We start from the raw sequence: 18,963 nt of genomic DNA on the forward strand, positions 1-18,963 counted from the left end.
AGTGCCAAAGGAAGATTTTGTAATCTCTCCTAATGAGTTGTGTGAGTTTTGCTGTTCCCGAGACTGCCAAGTGATAAGTGCCTGTTATGCACATGCTCCCCAGTATCTCTTTGCATTAAGCAACTCATTTGTGTTTTTTTATTGTGTTGACCATGCATTGGTCAGAGAGTAGAGTATAGAATTGCACAGTCCCTCCCATGCACTCGAAGGGAAAGCAAGAGGCCAGCAAAGGACTCTGCTTCAAACAGCTTGGCATTGTTAAAGCAGGTTTTACAATACTTGACAGGTCTCCCTACACATATATATGGCACTGTGCTCAAGCAGGAACTGATAACATTTTGTAGAGCTTGGTTCCAGTGTATCAATTGCGTATTAGTAACAAGCAGACGGTGTGAGAAGACTCAACTGGAGCAGATTTCTGCAAGACATGGAGGAGTTGGGTTTTGTGACTTGGAGGAAACAGCCCCATGAGTTCCCTTGTTCCAATCTGTAGCCATATGTTAATTTTCACATATGCTGGGAGTAGGGCAGAAATGCCTCCTCCATAGGGTATGCTAATTTCCTTCCTAAGGATCTTCTGTGAATGTAGGGCTCATCTGTCAGAATATTTCAGAAAGGAAAAAAGTATAGCTTATGCTTTGGGAGGCAGTGGACACAAACTGACATACTTTTTTCTTACGTTTGAGTAGAATTCCCTGTATTTTTACCATGTCACTGAACAGTGGAACAGTTTGCCCAGAGAGCTTCCTTATGAAGTTTCAGCCCTTGGAGATACTGCCAATATGACTGGGCAAGGCTCTGAGCAACCTCCCCAGTTTGATCCTGCTCTGAGTGGGGAGGCTGGACTGGAACTCCAAGGGCTCTTTCCAACTGTAGTGTTCCTATGACTTTGTCGTTAACAGAAAGGCCCCAAATTTTGACAAACTTTGAAAAACCCAGATTTTCCTCTTGGGAAAGGACAGAATTATCTAGATTGTGAACTGATAAATAAGTAGGCGAGATCTTGCCCCAGGAGCTTACTTAGTTTCTGGTTGGGCTTAATATCAGTGCAATAGTCTGCAGCAGGAAGCAGGTTTTTCCCATAATGGATATTTTTCCAGTAGGAAGAAAGTAAGACAAGTCCTAATCTTAGGAACACATGCAGACTTTTATGGCCTTTCCTTTGTTTTCCCTAAATATCTAATTTAAATAGCATTGTTCTGAGAAGTAGTGAAGTACAAATGTGATGAATGGAAGAACTCCAAATGAGCACTGTTAGTTCACCCCAGAGAGCTGAGCAGCTGGTTTACTTTGGCCATTTTCCAGAGCCCGCAAAGAGTTAAATCACATTACCTAACTATACAAAGAACCAAGACATCTGTCTTCACTATGACTGCAGTGTCTTCTCTTGAAGAACTTGTATTTTAACCCCATCTATGCCTTCTGAGGTACCTCTGGATCTCAGAGACACTGTCCCAATAAGGATGTAAAGAAGAAATTGTATGGGAATTGTGAAGAAAAATAGGTGGTTCTGCTTTTTCCTACTATAACTTTAATTCTGATTTATTTCTATGTTTACCTAATAATGAAATCAGAAAGGATATAAAGAATTGATGGGGTTAAACTGGAAAGACTCTAGTTACTGCCTGGAGGGGGAAGGAGAACAGAATGGTGTGAGTGCTATCCAGGGTTTGGCTGCATCCCAGCAAGAGAGGGTACAAGGCTCTGGCTGTGGTACTGCCCAGGGCAGGGTCACCTCACATGCCTTCTCTCTCTTCCACTTTCCCTTTCTCTTGATATTGCTGTCAGTTAACATCTGGAACTTTTTTTTCCTAATCAACATCACTTCCTCAGCTAGAGCAGAGTGTTTTCGTGATTGGGGAATTCCTATGGTTGAGAGCAGCCAGAAACAACTCGGTGAGGTTTTGGCTTCACTTCCCTTCTCTTTTTTTCCCCTAGCATGTGAAGAAGTGTGTCTGAAATCTGTGTAATGCCTCAGCTTACTCCAGTGAAAAAATTAAAATTCCTTGAAAGGAATACAGCAAGTTCAAGGTTTTAGCAGGAACCTTTGGTTATCTTTGGGGCTCTAAAAGCTATTGCACCATGCAGTCACAGTAATACAGTTAGTGCACATAGTAGTTCAGATCTGAAAACATGAAGTGTGTTGTGAGCTCCACTTGGGCTTCACAACTCCCCCAGGAAAGTGCACAGAGGTGTGCAGGGATCATCCAGCACTGAAGGGGAAAGGAAACACTTCACTTCAAATACAGATGCTTGAAACAGAGTCCATAGACTTTGGAATTTCCATGGGAATGTAGGAAATGGAAGATGTTGATCACATTTGGAGTTGAATACTGAGCTGGAAACCCAGACTGTTCATGCTGTCACTTCTTTAATAACATTAGTGGCAGTGAATATTTTATTCTGTGCTGCACCCAGAAGGAAGCCTTTCCTCACCTCGGTTGCTGTGGGTATGACATACCACAGTGAGGAAGAGCAGCCTCTATTTAATAATACTGGGTCTTGTTCAGTCTAAACACACTTTTGGTGCCTTCTCTGTGAAGTAGAAGCTGGTGTTCCCTTAGGTGTGGTTACTCCGTTGTTCTCAGAGTGCCACATACTGTACTGATTCTTGATAACAATCAAGATTTATTTGATTTAACAAATCCTATTGCTAGTACCTTGAAAAAATCTATTGCTATCATTTTTCCTTCACCTACAAGGGGTTATGAATGCTACTTACTACCCACAGTACCAGTGGAGTACTGGTACACTTGTTCCTGATTCTGAGGAACTCTACTCTGTCAGAGTCTTGACACTGGTGGTACTTTGAGGCTCTCTCTAGCTCTTACAAATAACTTAGTAAATAACCTGCACACTTCCAAAAGGAATTCAAGTTCCTCTTGCTTCAGTGATCCTTTTCCTAATAGTGAAATGATCTTAACATTTCTTTCCAAATGCTTTTTAGACTGTTCCTCTTTGGCTTCCCTTCATTGTGAAAAGCTGTTTCTGGTTTCTTGGACTGATTTTTCACTCACATAGTTAATCTTCTTCTAGCTTCTGATAAGCTGCCAAATGTTTAAAATCTGCTTTGGTATTCCCTTGTAAAAGAGGTTGGATTTACCAGAGTTCATCACTGTAAGCTATTTCTCAATGTTCAGTGTTTATTTTGCTGTAAGATCTTTATAGTGAACTAACGCACAAACAAAACCCCCGTTTTACTGGTTACTCATTGCCAGGAATATGAACTGTCATTGCACTTCTAATGAATCCCATTGTTTCCTCTAGCACAAACATTGCTCTTCTCCCTGTAATGATTTTGTCCAGACTCACTGGGACTCTGGTCTCTGTGCTGTTGCAGATAGTGGCTGGTTTTGGAGCTCTTCAGAAGTTGTTAGGCTGCATGCTGTATGTAGATCATTCTGGAAGTACTTCAAGTGAGCTTGCTTCATGCCTCAGTCAATACTCAGTTTCCTCCCTGAAAGGGGTGGTTTGTACTCCTTTTACTGTACTGTCACAGTGCTCGTCCATCACAAGCAGACACAGTTTACCCACTGTACATTAATAAGTGCCTTGCCTTTTGCTGTAGTAAATGTGGCTCTGAAACTCAGATTTATAGATCTGTACCTACAGGACATATTTATCATCATCTGGTCTGAGTTTGTGCAAAGTACAGGCTGGAGATTTATGCCTAGGTACAGAATCAATTAGGATGATATTTGAGGAATAGGAATTTGGGCAAGAGGAGTAGATCCTTTCATCAGATTTCATTAAAAATCTGGTCATTTGTCACTTGGCATTTTGCAATAGGACTGATTTATAAGGAAAAAACTCGTGGTGGGGTGATAGATTTTTGGGTGTTCTATCTGAATTGAAAGACTTTCCTGAAGCACATTCATCAGTATGGTAGGTGAATATAGACTCATAGAGTCACAGACTGGTTTGGGTTGAAGGGACCTTAAAGCTCACCCAGTTCCAACCCCCTGACATGGGCAGGGACACCTTCCACTAGAGCAGGTTGCTCCAAGCCCCTGTGTCCAACCTGCCCTTGAACACTGCCAGGGATGGGGATTTTCTCCGCTTGGACATTGAGCCATTGACCACAACTCTTTTGAGTGAGACTGTCCAGCATAGACAGAGTATTGTGAGTGTATTGATGCCCATGATACTTCCTGCATGTTTCTTACATAGGCTAAAAGATTTGACTTCCACATCAGGAGCTGGTCATTCTCATACTATACCTGAATATTTCCCATGATCATCTCATTTCATTGCACAGTTCTTACTCTGGTCAGATGCATGGGAAATGATACTGTTGGTGGTGGTGGTTAATTTTCCTTCCATCATATATGAGTTTCTGCACATGGGATTTTGCTCAGCCTTCAAGTCTGCCAGTGTATCCCACCTCCTGTGGTGCTGGCCATCACTAGCACCAGCATCACACAAGAGTGTGTAATTTGCCTGGGCAGCAACTTGGCAATGCAACACTAGAGTCCTTCTGTGTACCTACAAGGTCTTCTATTGCTGGCATCATGAAGTTACGGACATCATGAAGTTACAGTCATACTTGCAAAACACCTTTTTCGCTATGGTCTAACTGGTTTTATTTCAGCCTTGGACCCAGAGTGAGGTCCAGACCCGTTCTTTTGAGCACTAGAAAATTGCATTATAAGAAACAGTTTTCTTGTGTTTCTTCATGAGTGTAATACAAAGAACAAACGAGATACTGAGCACCATGAACCAAGGTGTCAGTGAAGTAGTATTCTCTTGGACTAATGAGTAAATATTTGCAGGAAATATAGGAGTAATATATCTTTCTAAGTATCCTGACTTCTTCAGGATGAATGGGAAGACTTTTTCTTGCTCCTTTAAAATGAAGGCCATTACCCTCCTCAGACTGTCATGGCTGTGGATGTATAAACCATGCTCAGCATGTCTGATTCCTGGCATCGTTTTTTACACACAACACAATCCCAACTTTGCTAAGTATTTTGTAAGCACTTAGAAAAACTGAAGAAGTATGTGCTCTGACCTCGGCGTTGTCCTTGTGCTGTCAGGGTTCAGATATGGAGAAAGGGGGGAGTTTTCTTGCTCAATACCTCTCTGATACCTGTAACCTTTCTTTCTCAGGAAGACCCCCACTCTTTATCATGTTTAAAATACCCCCACGTTATCCTTGTACATACCTGTGATGATGCATCCTCTGGTTTTCATTAGCAACATACTCACTTAACTATTGTTTCTAATGGTTTAAAAAGGGCTAGATTGATGTTTGTTATTGAGGCCTGCAAATATTTTTCTGCTCAGTGCTATTCTTTATCGCTTAAGAGAAGCAAGCAGTTTCATTTGGGAGTTCAGATTTCATGCACATTCAGAAGTCTGGGTTTTCACGTTTGCGTTTGAAGAAGGTTTTTTGTCTTTCCTGGCACCTTTCCTTTCCTCTCTAGAACATAGCTCTATTGGAAAGTTGAAGCTTTTAAAGTGCCTTTTTGTCTGAGACCCGATCATCAGCAATTTGGTTCTCAAATGTTGTCATCCAGTGTCTAAGATTCTTTTTACCCATTAGTTTGTCAAGGAGCATTTTGAAGAGGTTCAGAGCAAAAAGAAAGTTGTGTGTAGGCAGAAGAAAAATTGCTCAGGATTTTCCTTGCTGTTTAAACCTGTAAGGCCTTTGAAGTTCATATGGGTGTCATTAGTCTGGGTACTTACAAACACTAACCAGTATTTTTTTCACCAAGTGCCTGATCAATGAGACGTGTCCATTGCACCATCTAACAAGGAGTAAGTGCTTATTAAGGAACCTGCAGGACCCCCCAGGGTACAGAAAAGTTTGAACTGATGTATAGGGTGTTGTGTTGATTCTTTTATGTAAATGTCAAATTCAATCCATGCCCTTTTTTATCACCAGTAAGCTAAACTGCTAATGAGAAAAATAGAGCCCATGCAACAGTTTCCTCCTTTATTTATGACTTAAGAACAGCTTTATCAAATAGCCATGCCTCACAATACAGAACATCTGGTTGGCAGAAGTGCCCTGTCAGCAGACAGCAGCAATTACACCAAGGTCAAACAGCATCTCAGTTACAAGGCAGGCCAAATGACAGAGAGTGAAGCTGCTCAGAGTTGAACAGACCTCAGGCTAGATTAATCTTTATATTTAATGCACACAGCCCCTGTTTTGGGGTGGGTTTTTTCTTTAATTTCAATCTCAGACCAGAGGAGGTTTCACCACAAGTGAACTCAAGATTAAAGTCTGGCTAACTGGACTACAACAGGAGATGTTGATCTGAATTAACGTTTTTGCTTTTAATTCATCTTGCCATAAACCAGCAAGCCTGAGCTATTTAAATGGATTTTGGTGGGGAGCTCTGATGGGATGACAAAACGAGAGTGCTTAAGCAAAAAAATTGCTTTCTTCCCCTGAAAACCTTTCCGTTTTCCTTTACTGTTAATACCTAATATTCGTGGAAGAACTTCCAAGCTTGTTTGGCTGTTTCTCTAACTTACTGCTCCATGCCACGGGTCTCTGTATGTACAGTCTAACTGCCATTGCATCAGAACACAGTTAGGTCTGAGATGGCTTTTTCTTTGTCATGTACCTGTCAGAACTCACTGAGCACCTTCCACAAAGTCATTTGGGATCTCTGTGACAGAAACATGGTTTTGGAACCACAAGCTGGGATGCAAACCAATGGACACTCCCCTTTCTTCATGGGGTGGCATCATCTTATTCTGTTATTTTTATATATATATATATGTATATATATATAAAATATCATATATGTGTCAAAGATGAGAAGACCCAGAGGGGCTTGACACATTGATGCCCATTGCCAGATTCATGTTCAACAGACCCAGCTGCACACAGCACACGGGCTGGCTTGCCAGCACCATGTCCATCCAGTTGCTGATGCAGAGTCACAGATTTTATAGCTCATAGTGACTCCCTCTTCGGGTCTGCTTCATCCAGCAAGAGAGCTGTGAAAGCTGTGGGAGCTTCTCCTCCTCTGGACTTGTAACATGTTCTGTATTCTCAGTCAGTACCAATGTTGGCCTAATAGTGAGTAGAGTACTTTGTTCATGCTGCGAAGGCCCATATTGTTATAATAATTCAGAGATCTAATTTGTAGATATTTCAGTTCAAGTTAAGACAGACTGACCTACATGTGGCTGGATCCAGAGGCTCTGTAATGCAAAAATTAATCAGAAGTGATACACAGAAACCCAGTTCTGCTGATTCCAGCATATATGGACGTAATGCAGTGACAGCTAGGAAATGTGTAGTCATGAGTTTATGATTGTTGCATGCTAGAGGAAGCCTGGTTCTTCAATAACAGCACAAAGCATCACTCTCTGCAATATGTACATGTGTCTGCTGGTGTTCCAAGTGGCACTGGGTGGGGCCATGAGGAAAACCAAGAGCAGCTGTGGTGGTGAAACAGGGTCAATAAAAGCTTGAATTATTGTTAACATATGTACCACTGTAATAAACCCCAGTTTGATCACTTACAAGAGCAGCATATTGCTGAATAACCCCCCTCTGGATACGTCTGTATTCCAAAGCATGTCATAAGGAAAGATTAACAGTTTTGGAAAGGGATCTTTTCCTTGAGATGAAGATTTCATTTCCTTGCCTGGTACTTTTGGAAACCTTTCAGAAAGCTGAAAGCAAAATAAAACACTCATAAGCTGGTGTGTTAAACCTGAGCAGTGTCTTGTTGAGCACAGTGATCCAGCCCAAAGGGTGCTGGGGTCTTGGGAAGGCCAACTGCTCTCTGATAATTAGGCTAAAAAGAATTGCAAAGTTATTCTGAGGCTGGTTTTGTTTTCTTAAGGCTTCTAAACCAAGTTTTGCTGTAAGAAAATGGTCTAAAACTATGTTCTCAGAAGAGTTGTGTTTCTGTTATACAGGACTGAAAGAATTTCACGTCTGCCTTCTGCCCCTTCATTGCAATTCCTACATAAATGTTTAGGTCTTTCTGGTTTCACCTCTTGGTAATACCCCTCTGCCCAAATCCCACCTCAACACTCACCTTGCCAGTCATGAAGGCTAATCTGCATTTAGTGACAACAGCCTGGATGATTTCAGGAGGTGAATAAATGAGTCTTACCATTGGTTTTGCCACAGTGAAATTCTCCACTTTAAAGCAGCAGGTATGTGTGGTATTGATTCAGCCTTTTTTTCTTGAAATAGATACAATCAAATAATATTCTGACACCACTATTTTTTTCTTATTAAATAAATATATTTTCAGTTCTCAGAACTCCCACAGTGCCACATACAATAGCTTTTGAGGGAAAAATGATTGGTGTCATTTGGAAACAGGAATCCTTTTTGATGATGTGTTTTTGGCAGTCTGAAACCCCCAGCAGTGAGCACACGGATTTTTCACTCTAGTACATTTTTCTTACCCAATTCAAACAAATGTTTAAGAAGTGGACATTTATTTCTGTGGCGTGAGGAACTCTGAGTTCTCTGCTACGGGGAATTACGATGTATGGGTAGCAATTCAAGTACATGATGGAAAAGTGATGCTACAACTCAAGTGATGGGAGCCTGTGTAACAGCTCCTCCCTTAGGTCAGAAATGGGATTGAGCTCTTGAGCTTCAGAGCTGAAAACTAAATCCTTACCCGGGAATTAAAGAACTCCTACCTTCCGCAGCAGCAGCAAAATCTTACCCCCTCAGCAAAGCAACAGTAAGGTGGCTACAGATGCATGCAGAACTGGAGCAGGGAGTATTTACACAAACAAGATGCTTTATTTTTTATTCATGAGTAGAAAATAGGAATCTATTCAAAACAGTAGTTCAAAACTGAAATACGACGTTGAGAAAGGAAAGAGAGAGAAGACAAAGGAACATGCAATATGCATTATTTTCCATATAGCTAACTATTCAGAGCGGGCACTTAACTCTTACTTAAGTCCAAACTGGGCAACAGAGGAAGCTGGGGGGAAACAGAAACACTTCAGAGTGAGTGGTGGTGCTGGGAATTGCTGTGGTGTAAGACAGGAAGATAACATGAAAATGTGAGTTCAGAATTGGTATCACAGTGGATAAGCTTTGGTAGCAATGGATAATACTCCGAACGGAGAAAGGGTATGGGGCTTACCTGGTGGAGCAGGTGAATGGAGTGAGTAAAGGGAGGAGCAGCACACTGCAGACAGCATGTAAGGGGAGAGAAAGACAATAGTGAGGGGGACTGCAAGGGTAAGGATGAGGCGAAGGACTAGCAGCAGGGGAGGGTGACACATGGCTGATCTATAGGCTAGTGGAGCACGTGTTATGTGCTGCTTTATGAGCACTGAGCTGTCCCTGTGCTTGGAAACGACTCCGTGTATTTGAAAGAGAAAAAGAGATCCTAGGCTGTCCAGTCCCAGAGAAAACAGTGTATGTGTTGTTTTTGTGCCATTCTGAGGAGCAGTCTGTAAATTCTCTTGAAATAAAAAAGAAGTGGCCTTTTTATTGACCAGCAGCTCTTCCCCTGCGCTTGGTTTTCTCAGAATAATTTAGGCTAGAGCCTGCAGTGGAGTGTAAACACCCTGTGCTTGTAAATAAGTGAGTTTGGGTACTGGAATACATGGAACCACGCTACCAGAGCATTCCATGTGGGTTCATTTTCCTGCCTTCTCCATGCTGTGCTTGTACACCCAGCTCCAGGGGGCTGTTTTGGGAGCAGTGTATTTCCTAATCAGCAGCACTGATGTCCTGAAATTAGAATAATTAGAAGGCTAAATCGTGTTGGACCTCATCAGTTCGTTGATGAGAAAAAGAACCTTCAAGGGAAACTGCAGATATTGATAACGATGAAACTCTTCTCTCCAAAGTTATCAAGTAGTCAGTGCCCCAAAAAGTCTTGGGGAGTTTGGGGCATACTAGCATATAGTATAGCTGAGTGCTGTTAAAAGTTTCTGCCTTCTGCCCCAGAGGATCTAGATATCAGTAATGGGAGAAATGTCAAGTTAATAAATCATGGGGTCCTCTTTCGGAATCAAAAAACCCACATGAAATTCAGTGCTCTTTCTTGGTCTGTTTTTTCCTTTTATATTTTATTTCCACGTATACTCATCCCCTGCTGCATCCATCTAAATTGCAGTGAGCTGTTTGTCTGTGTCTGTACAGCTTTCTGCAGCTGTACAGAGTCTGTACGTTGGGTACCCAATGTGCAGAATCTCCTTTGCAACACTGACCTTTCTGAAGGGACTGGCAGTGGGTTTTTCACTGGGAGTCTTTGAATCTGAACCTTGTGAGACAAGGAAGAGACAGCAAGCAGAAGCTTTCATGTGTCTCACAGCTGCCTTCCTATCCCAGTCAAGATCTGATTTCATTCTGAAAGGTCCTATTGTTTCCAGTAAGGACTGTGAAATAGTTACTTGCTGAGTGACAGTGAATGGAGGGGCAGCTGGGCAAGCAGGGGAGGTTCTCCCCAGCAACTCACAGCTGTGCACTAGGATGGCAGATGTGAGGATTTGACACCCCCTTTCCCCCCAGGACAGAGGATGGAAAGCTGCTGTTGTCAGCCTAGATGAGACTTTGCATGGCAAATACCTTTCCAGATCTGAATAACCCCCATTTTCCCAAAGAGATAGTCCAATTTTATGCAAGTTATTCCCAGAAGGAATATGTCAGATTTTTGATTCCGGTTATTGACTAAAACCAGAAATTTTATATAACATGGACCTGCTAATGCAAACAGTGTGTTAGAATGAATGCACGCATCAGCTTTGATAGGCAAAGGGCACATGTAACTTCTGCTTGTTTTTCTTGACTCCAGGAGCCACACTTGGCATCTTCAGCCTGGTTTTATGGAAGTAACTTCTGCACACAGCTATACAGTTTCTAGTGTTTATTATTTTGTCCATAGTTGTTCAAGTGCCTGCTTCTTTGTCCTTTCCAATGGGAAACTATTCTACTAATCTCAAATGCATTATTCCCGGTAGTCATACTGAGATTTTATATTCCTTTGTTTCATTCCCTTGCTCCTGAATTTTTCTCTTTATTCAATGAGCAATACCACTCCTTTCTTTTTAAGGTGTTACACACTTAGTAAGTTTGAATCTTATAGTTTGTTTTCACGCCTCTCATATTATTTATTGGTTGGTTGAATAGTGAGCCTGCAGTTAAAGTTTGGGGCTTTCTGAAGTTTGGACTAATTAGTAGAAGGCTAAATATGTTAATTCACAAAGTAAAAGAGCTTCAAATGTCACTCAAAACTCCTGCAGCAAATAGGGAATAAATTGTAAGGGAACACTTCAAAGTTGAAAGGTCTCACAATCAAAATCCAGACACAGGGACAGAAAAGAGACCAGAATTTGTTTCACATCTGTTTTAGAAGTGACCAAAGTAGGAGAGAGCTGAGGGCTTCCTTAAGTTGCACTTCTCATTTGTCTGGAGTTGGAGTTTGTGGGAAACCAAGAGTTAGAAGTTGAGCAGCTGCTAATGTTGACGAAGGGCCTTTTGTCATGATCATTGTGTTATACCCTACTGAGGCATCTTGTGGTGGAAAATACAGGTGAAGATTGCACTGCCCATTCCAGAGCAGTGGGCTCACGCTGGGAAGATCACCAGATCTTTCTTTCCTGTAATGGCATGTTCACTTCAGCAATGAGATATTTAAGAATTGGGCTAAAGCAAAAGGCTCCAGCTGCTCTCTCCTAGACAGGAATGTTCCAGAAATGCATCCAGTGGGTGGCCCAGGTTCTGTCACTTGTGATACTGATGTGTTCAAGCAAGAGGCTTCACTGACTCATGTATGGCCAGGTACATAAAGACACTGCAGACAGCAAGCAGCCGTCTCTAGACAGACAGTGGGGGTTCAGCGGAACTGGCAGGAGCAGCACAAGCTGTCATTTGGCTGGGAGTGGGAACAATGGCATTTTCTGAAGGCTGGTCTTAGTCTTGCAGGGAGGGAATTCCTGTTGGGAATGAGTGCCTTTCTCATGCTACTTTACCCTGGCCATCAACAGCCCCTGGTTATTGGAAGTCTATAAATAAACCAGGACAAAAGCAGATACCTGCATGGAGTCTGTAAGTGCTTTTAGGAAGGAGGGTAATTGAACCTCTAGGAAGGCAGACCTAACCAGTATTCTTTGGCCCATCCATGTTCCCAAAGCCCTTGAGTCAAATCATCCTCAGATTCCCTACTGTCATCCCAAGAGAGGTCTTGACATCAGCGGGTTTAGATTTAGAAAGACTGAGATCACATCAAGGTCAGACCTGGCTCTTCTTTTGAACCCAATTCTGAACTGCTTCTAGAAGTCTGTTATCTCTCTACCTGGGCCAGCAACAAAGGACGTCAACTCCTGTGGCCTATGTAGCTGCTTAGTTCAATGGCAGAACTTGAAGATCAGATGTATCATACAATCATGGAATGGTTTGGGTTGGAAGGGACCTTAGAGATCATCTAGTTCCACTCCCCTGCCATGGGCAGGACACCTTTCTCTAGGCAAGGTTGCTCAAAGCCTGTCCAACCTGAATAGGTGTCCATCAAAAAGCACAAGCCCTTTAACAGAAACAGTTCTGCATCTATACACACATGCACACACTTCAAAATACTTGTCTCTACATAAAACTAGTAATGCTAATTTTGCCCAAATAAAGCCAAGTCCATATCTGCAAATGAACATACACCAACACACACCACGCTGCATGAGCACGTACCTGAATCCAGGTGCACACTCCACATTCTCACCTTCTTTCTGCAGAGCGACCTCCAGCACACAAATAACCAAGCTCAGACACTCAAACATGTGTGTTCATGTCAACAAAAAGACTTCCACAAATAAACTGTATGGGCACATTCATACATTGCAATAAAAATGCTCTTCAGCATATTTGCATATGCAAAAAATATGGAACAAAACCCCCACAAGCAGCACACACACACACACACACACAAAAGACAGGAATCACTCAGCAGCTCCAGTGTTTATGCTGGCAGGAGGATGTCAGTCACTGAGCAGCCTGCCTCCAAACAGATGTTTGATTGTTTTTGGGTTGCGGTTTAATTGTTGGATAGTGTTCCAGCACTCAGAGGGGATCGAAAATACTCCAGGTCTGCAGCTGCAGCAAATGCCAGCCTTGAAACAAGGCAGATTCTGAAATCATTGCTCAGGGGGAAACTGCTTGCACAGGAAACCTTAGCCAAGCTCTGCATTAATACTGCTTTGAAGTCAGAAAATTAATCTCTGCCATTTAAAAAAGTTCTGTTTTTTCAGGGCTTTTGTAAGTTTATCTAAGCCAAGCCAAGTCCTTCTGGGCAACTGCGACAGTTTATTGACTTGCCCAGGCTTAGAGTCCTTACTGGTTCTCTCTTCGTTTTCCAGAAAATCTTCCCTGGATTCTGTCCTGCACTTCAAGGTTCCTGGTGGAAGTGAGAAGCAACTTGTTAGTCAGTCTTAGTCTTAGTTGCCAGTCAGTTTTTATTACACTAAAAGACTCACTCGTTGCAATTGACCTTTGTCGAGAAGAATGCATAGTGCAAGACTGCATCTCTACTTCTCCAGCCACCTGAAGTACCAGGTTGCATTATCCAGATGTGCCACTGGAAGCAGATGCCAGGACTTTAAGCTTGGTGGTAGATGAAGGGCTGTATGGGATATGTGCTCTACATTTAGTTTAGGTTTGTGGGAAGGAACAGAAGGGAACATGTAGCTGTTCTCCTGAGCACTAGATATGAGAGACATGGAGAAACTGAGTGATGGGTAGGGAGGTATTCAGAGAATCCCCTGGGGAAAACTTTACTGAGGACAATCAAAATAAAAATCCCAAATGTGCATTTAACAGCCATTTTGGATTCACTTGGAAGGGTGGTTGCATCACTGACTCTTGAATCATTGTATTGTTTGGGAACATTGTCTTGGAAGTAGACAGGACAGTGTTGGATCTGTCATTGTAAAGATTCTGGGATCCTTAAGGAGACCTTCCAATCGTCCGCTGCAAGAAAAGCAGATGGGATCTGTGTCCAGTAAGTGCTATGTCTTGCAAGTAGCTTGGGATTCGGAATGTTGTGTAAGATCTGTTATCTACAGTGCAAATGTAGAGCATGTAACTGTGGTTTCCTTTGGGATGAGAAGCACTAAATACTTGCAAGTTCTTGTGATTGTTGTGAATATGAATGAATCCTCTGGGTGGCCTTTTAATAATATAATTGTTACAGAAATAAATATTTTTTCTCTACTATTTTGAAATTAATAGGGATATTTCTTGCAAGACTGCAGAGGAAAATGATGGGCCCAAGCCCAGAAAGGAGCTTTCCTAGTTTCAGACAGAGGGCGGATAGTAAATTGGTTCTGTAAACCAATCCTAGAATATGCCCAGAAGAAAATATCCTGAAAAGACAACCAAGAAGAGAGCAAAGAGCTTCTGTGCAGGGTCTGTCTCATTCCCAGAATTCCGCATGGATTCTCTTAGTGTCCAATGCAGTGCTACCTTGACAACTCCAAACTCAAACGCTGTAGATTTAATAGGTGTCAGGAGCAAGGACTGGAGCAACAAACTAATGTAATGACCTCATGGAAGCTGCATGGCCAGCCCTAGGTTAGGTAAGCCTCAGCACAGCTGTCTCAACTACACTCTCCATTGCAGACTTCCTCGGCTCTGAAGTTTGTGCCTTGTATGGGTTTTTTTCACTCACATTTTTCCATTCCCTTGCTTCCCTTGGAAAAAAAGCAGGACTGCAATTCCAACATTTGTTCCAGTCTCTCTAAACCAGCACTCCTGCTGAACTGACCTGTCCAGATGATGTTCCTTTAGCTCACACATCCCAGTGAGGAAGGTAGAGAATCTGAAGCTTAAACCCTTTACAAATCCATATAGTACAATTTGGGGACAGATGAAAGCAGTGGTGGCCCTGTCTCAGAGCCATGTTATTTTCCTGCTGGATTTCTGCTGTAGCTTGTTTTGTCTTCCTGTAGTCTGACCCTAGATGATAGCTTTTTAATCTTTCCTGAGGCAAACCCAAATTCCTTGTCACATGCATGCACACCGTCACACACAGTGATATGTTCACTCCCAGAATCCAGTAGAATACAAAATAAATACTTTTTAAATCTCTTTCCACTTCACCCAACATTCTTTCCAGACCTTGTGACTCTCCCATATCTTATTCTTGACCTCTGTGTTAAATCCTTGCTCCCTCTCTTTTCCTACAGCTTTTCAACTAGGTTGAAAGTGTCTCCTTTTGAGAGCCCATTTGCTACCTAACACCAGTTTGAAGATTTTCAGCAGGATGCTAAAGGCTCCTTGCTCATTCCTTTCTCCTCAGGCTGTTTTCCATGTTGCGTTAATTCTTCTCTGCCTTTCAGAAACCCTTCTGGAAGTACTCTACCGTACTACTTAAAACAGTCTCCTAAACCTTACTCCTCTAACAGTCACAATCAATGTAAATCATCTGGGTTTACAAAATGAACCATATTAATCCATAGAAAATATTTCACTGATTCCATTTGTGCATGATGAGCTACCCTGGAATCACTCCAGTTTAGACAACAGGCTGCCTGGAGCTGAGACTACATGTTCTTCACTGCACTGTGTTGAACAGAACCCCTAACACAGTATTAAACTGAACAAAAAAGAAGCTCTGATTCAGGGAGTGTTGGATGGGATTCCATCCCTACTCCTGTTATGCAGATACTGTGAACTTTATCAACACTGGAGATTGCCCCAGTCTGAAAACAAGTCTTCTGGTCTGTACTAAATGAAAAGGCACTCAGCAAAAAACTCTCAGACACCCCAGTTTTCTGTGATGGAATTCAAAGCACACATGTAAGTACTGATAACAGTGGGTTGCACTTACTTCAGACCATGACTAAGCTCTTTAATAAGAGCGTTTATCTGTGTAGGTAGATGTGACTGCCAAAGAGAGATCTAAAGTAGCAAAAGGGTAAAACCAAACACATTAAAGCAGTCAGGTCATCTTGCATCAAGTCTTACTGGAAAACTTGAGCAATGCAGAGATGGCACTTCAGAGGAAAAATAACCCATAACCAGGTAGAGTTAGCTATCTGTGTGCAAGAACAGATGCTTGTGAGCTTCATAAAAAATCAAAGAGCTGTTCTGAGTCAAAAGCTTTCCTGTTCTGCAGGGAAGCCCCAAACCACAATCCAGGGAGCCAGTTTCTCAATTGTTTTTAAATTTACCCTTAACAGTTTAATGGTGCCAAAAGCCAGCAACAGATAAAGCTCAAAATGGAGAGTTCCTGGCATAAGAAGAATTTATTATCTCCTTTGTACATTTCCAAGAGGAGATTTCAAAATGAAAATGAGCAGTGAGGAAAGGCTATTCCTACTGCATTGTCCCTCCCATGGGAAGAACAGGACCCCAGGAGTCCAGAATTCCACTAAGCCAGTACTCCAGAAGTCAGGTGGGTCTCAGCCCTGTTACCAGTATATTTTATAATCACCTGGAAAAATACTGTCACTTCCTCTATGGATTTTCATTAGGGCAATGTCCAAATGCTGCACACTAAAAGCTAAATATCTAGATGGGAGGCTGGGTAGATTGAGGTTGAACGGTCTGCTAAGGTCAAGCTTCATTTCTCCTGTTCTTCCAGAAGGAACCTGCCAGTGCTCAGCCTGCTCTATGTTCAGAAACTCCCTAAGGTTTTCAGTCTGTCACTTGCATCAAACTTTTAAAGCCTATTAAGAAAATGTTGAAGGTAGTTCAGGTTACCTAATGTAGCTCTGCTCCGCTGCTTGAACTGAGACCGAGCTGCTAAACCGTGGTCCTGATGTTGTTCAGGTGTTGGCATTTGTTTAGCTAAACAAGTTCAACTGAGCTATAACTCTTGATGAAAAACACCCTTTTCCAAGTCTAGACTAAACCAAAGGGCTTTGAACACCAAGCACAAAGGGACCACGTTAGGACAGGACCAAGTTAAGCAGGACAGCTGTGAGTCAGACCTAACCACTGTGCTTCCAAGTGCCTGCATTAGAGCCTGCCTGAAGAATAATAATGAAAAAAGAGTCAAGCAACATATGTGAGAATTCTGCTCTTTGCCTTTTCATGTGGCTGGCTGTTTCGTTAAGCTGCTCTTTGAAAGGACAAATAGGAACAGCATTCTTTCCTGCACAAAATCGCCACAGGTAGCTTTCCAGGAGCATATACATTTTTAAACAATTACTTCTACTCCTAGACGTGCTTTCTGCTCTGAGAAGCCATTTCAAACACTGTTCCCCACATAATCAGGATGCTTCTCCCCCCTCCCACTCCCTCCCTCCTCTCCACTACCTAGTTCAGCTGTGCAGCTATGTTCTCACAAAGTTCTCCTGAGGGAGTCTCCTGCCTCCTCCTGCCAAGCGCTGCTCCGCTGCGGAATGGGATGGAGCATTAGTGCGATCCGCTGCTCATGCCAAAGGCTCGTCCAGAAGGGAGGTGGTGTGCATGTGCTGGCTGCGAGAGGGTTCAGGGAGGGGAAGAGCTGAATAATTTATGCCTTTTGCTTTCCAGCCCTATCCGAAGGCCTTTTAATTCTTTCCTGTTTGTTTTTCTCCCTCCTGTGGCAGCATTTAGTCACCTCCTCACCAGTGTGCCTTTGAGAAGGGAAGGGAAATGGAGTGTTTTCCAGGAAGACATACCGTTCTTCCCAAAGTGGGTTGTACAAATTACAGTTTAAGCAGATCAAACCCATAGGTCTGGGCTACTGTGAATGTTGCCTACAACCAGTGCTGCTGTTAGGGAAGGGATAAAGTCTGAGCTAATCTCTGAGGCATTGCTCAGAAAAGATGGTGTCAGCACACACCTCTTCACTCCTCTGAGACACATTTCCTTCATTTTATCTGGAATCGACTGGAGACAAAGCAGTAATGCACAGAGATTTGGAGAACTGGGTGTAAACTGCAAAGAAAGGAGTAGGCATGAAGTAAACTTGGAGCAGAGCAGCTCCAAGCATTCATCCTCTCTACGAAAATCACAACCACCCAGGCACGGGTGCTGTGTGCAGCTCTTACTAGTCGTGACTTCTGCCAGTAGTATTAGGTCATATTCCTATTGCACTGGGGGGTCTGATCCTGCTTCTACTGATACAAAGGCCCCCCTTGATATTTTAATCCCCATGAGTTGAGGACTTTGTCCAAACCTAGTAACAAAACAGGTCCACATTGTGCTGGGATTCACTTTCCTATCACTTTACTCAACTCTTCTCATGCCATCCATGCCAGCACGCCCAGTGCACCCATGATGGCTCAGACTTGCTTTAAATCCACATTCCTAAACCACCATCTCTAGGGGAGACTAGTAAACCATTTTTTAAAACTAAACAAGAAATGTTCTCACTGATCTAGGATATAATTAACTGTGTTTGCCTTGATACAAACATTCTGTCAGGTTTAAATGAATATAAATGATTGTTCAAAAATAAAGGAAAGGATTCTTTTTTAAAAGAGCATAGTTTGCTCTAATGGGATCTAATAACTCTTAATAGTTCTCCATAAAAGTAATAGTGTACTTAAATCTCCACTTGGCAATAATCCGGGGCAGAAAAAAGTGCGTTTTAAAAATGGGAACAGCTCAAGGCTGCACGTTCCCAGCCAGCAACAAGCTGAAACAATACAAAGAATCCAGATAATGAAGCACATATGTCTTCCCAGTACCAGGCGAGTCAACAGCTTCCTCATTTACACAATCAGAAGGGGGAAAATGGTCCCCCATTAATCCCGTTACCTGAGGTGAAAGGGTGAGGGCTGCAGAACCGAATAGGCCTTCCTCACAGTGGTGACCAAGATTTACACAAGTGAGCTCGCTTTGTGCTTTGATTTCTTTTCTCTTTTTCCAGCTCCTCTCTTTCTTCCTGGTATCCACGTTTTCAAACCTAGGGACTCTGGGAAAGCAGATTAAAGGCAGCCCTAGAGGTTTATACAAACTACATGAGGCACATGGCAGGATGCCTGGCATGAAACATGGGGCCTGATTCATAAACCAGTTCAAAAGCATATCTATAAAGTGTAAAATGGGGGGTCTCTTGGCCATCAGTTGTAGCAGATTCT

The 18,963-nt window shown here is 42.5% G+C and overlaps 2 long non-coding RNA genes across 8 annotated transcripts in view; one reads left to right on the forward strand and one right to left on the reverse strand.

Moving 5' to 3' along the window:
- Nucleotides 1–18,963, forward strand: part of LOC133267808 (uncharacterized) — a 120,342-nt gene that overhangs the window by 38,586 nt on the left and 62,793 nt on the right. The gene's annotated exons all lie outside the window — the stretch shown is intronic.
- LOC133267809 (uncharacterized) lies at nt 9,321–17,804 on the reverse strand. The gene is made up of 3 exons (XR_009742863.1): nt 17,210–17,804; nt 9,576–9,688; nt 9,321–9,416 (listed from the first exon to the last, which is right to left on the reverse strand). It is a non-coding gene; the product is annotated as an uncharacterized LOC133267809 (long non-coding RNA).

This window comes from Pezoporus flaviventris, unplaced genomic scaffold (assembly GCF_033815535.1).
Source record: "Pezoporus flaviventris isolate CSIRO_AGI_PZ_B2104156 unplaced genomic scaffold, CSIRO_AGI_Pfla_v1 ptg000009l, whole genome shotgun sequence".
Taxonomy (NCBI): Eukaryota; Metazoa; Chordata; class Aves; order Psittaciformes; family Psittacidae; genus Pezoporus; species Pezoporus flaviventris.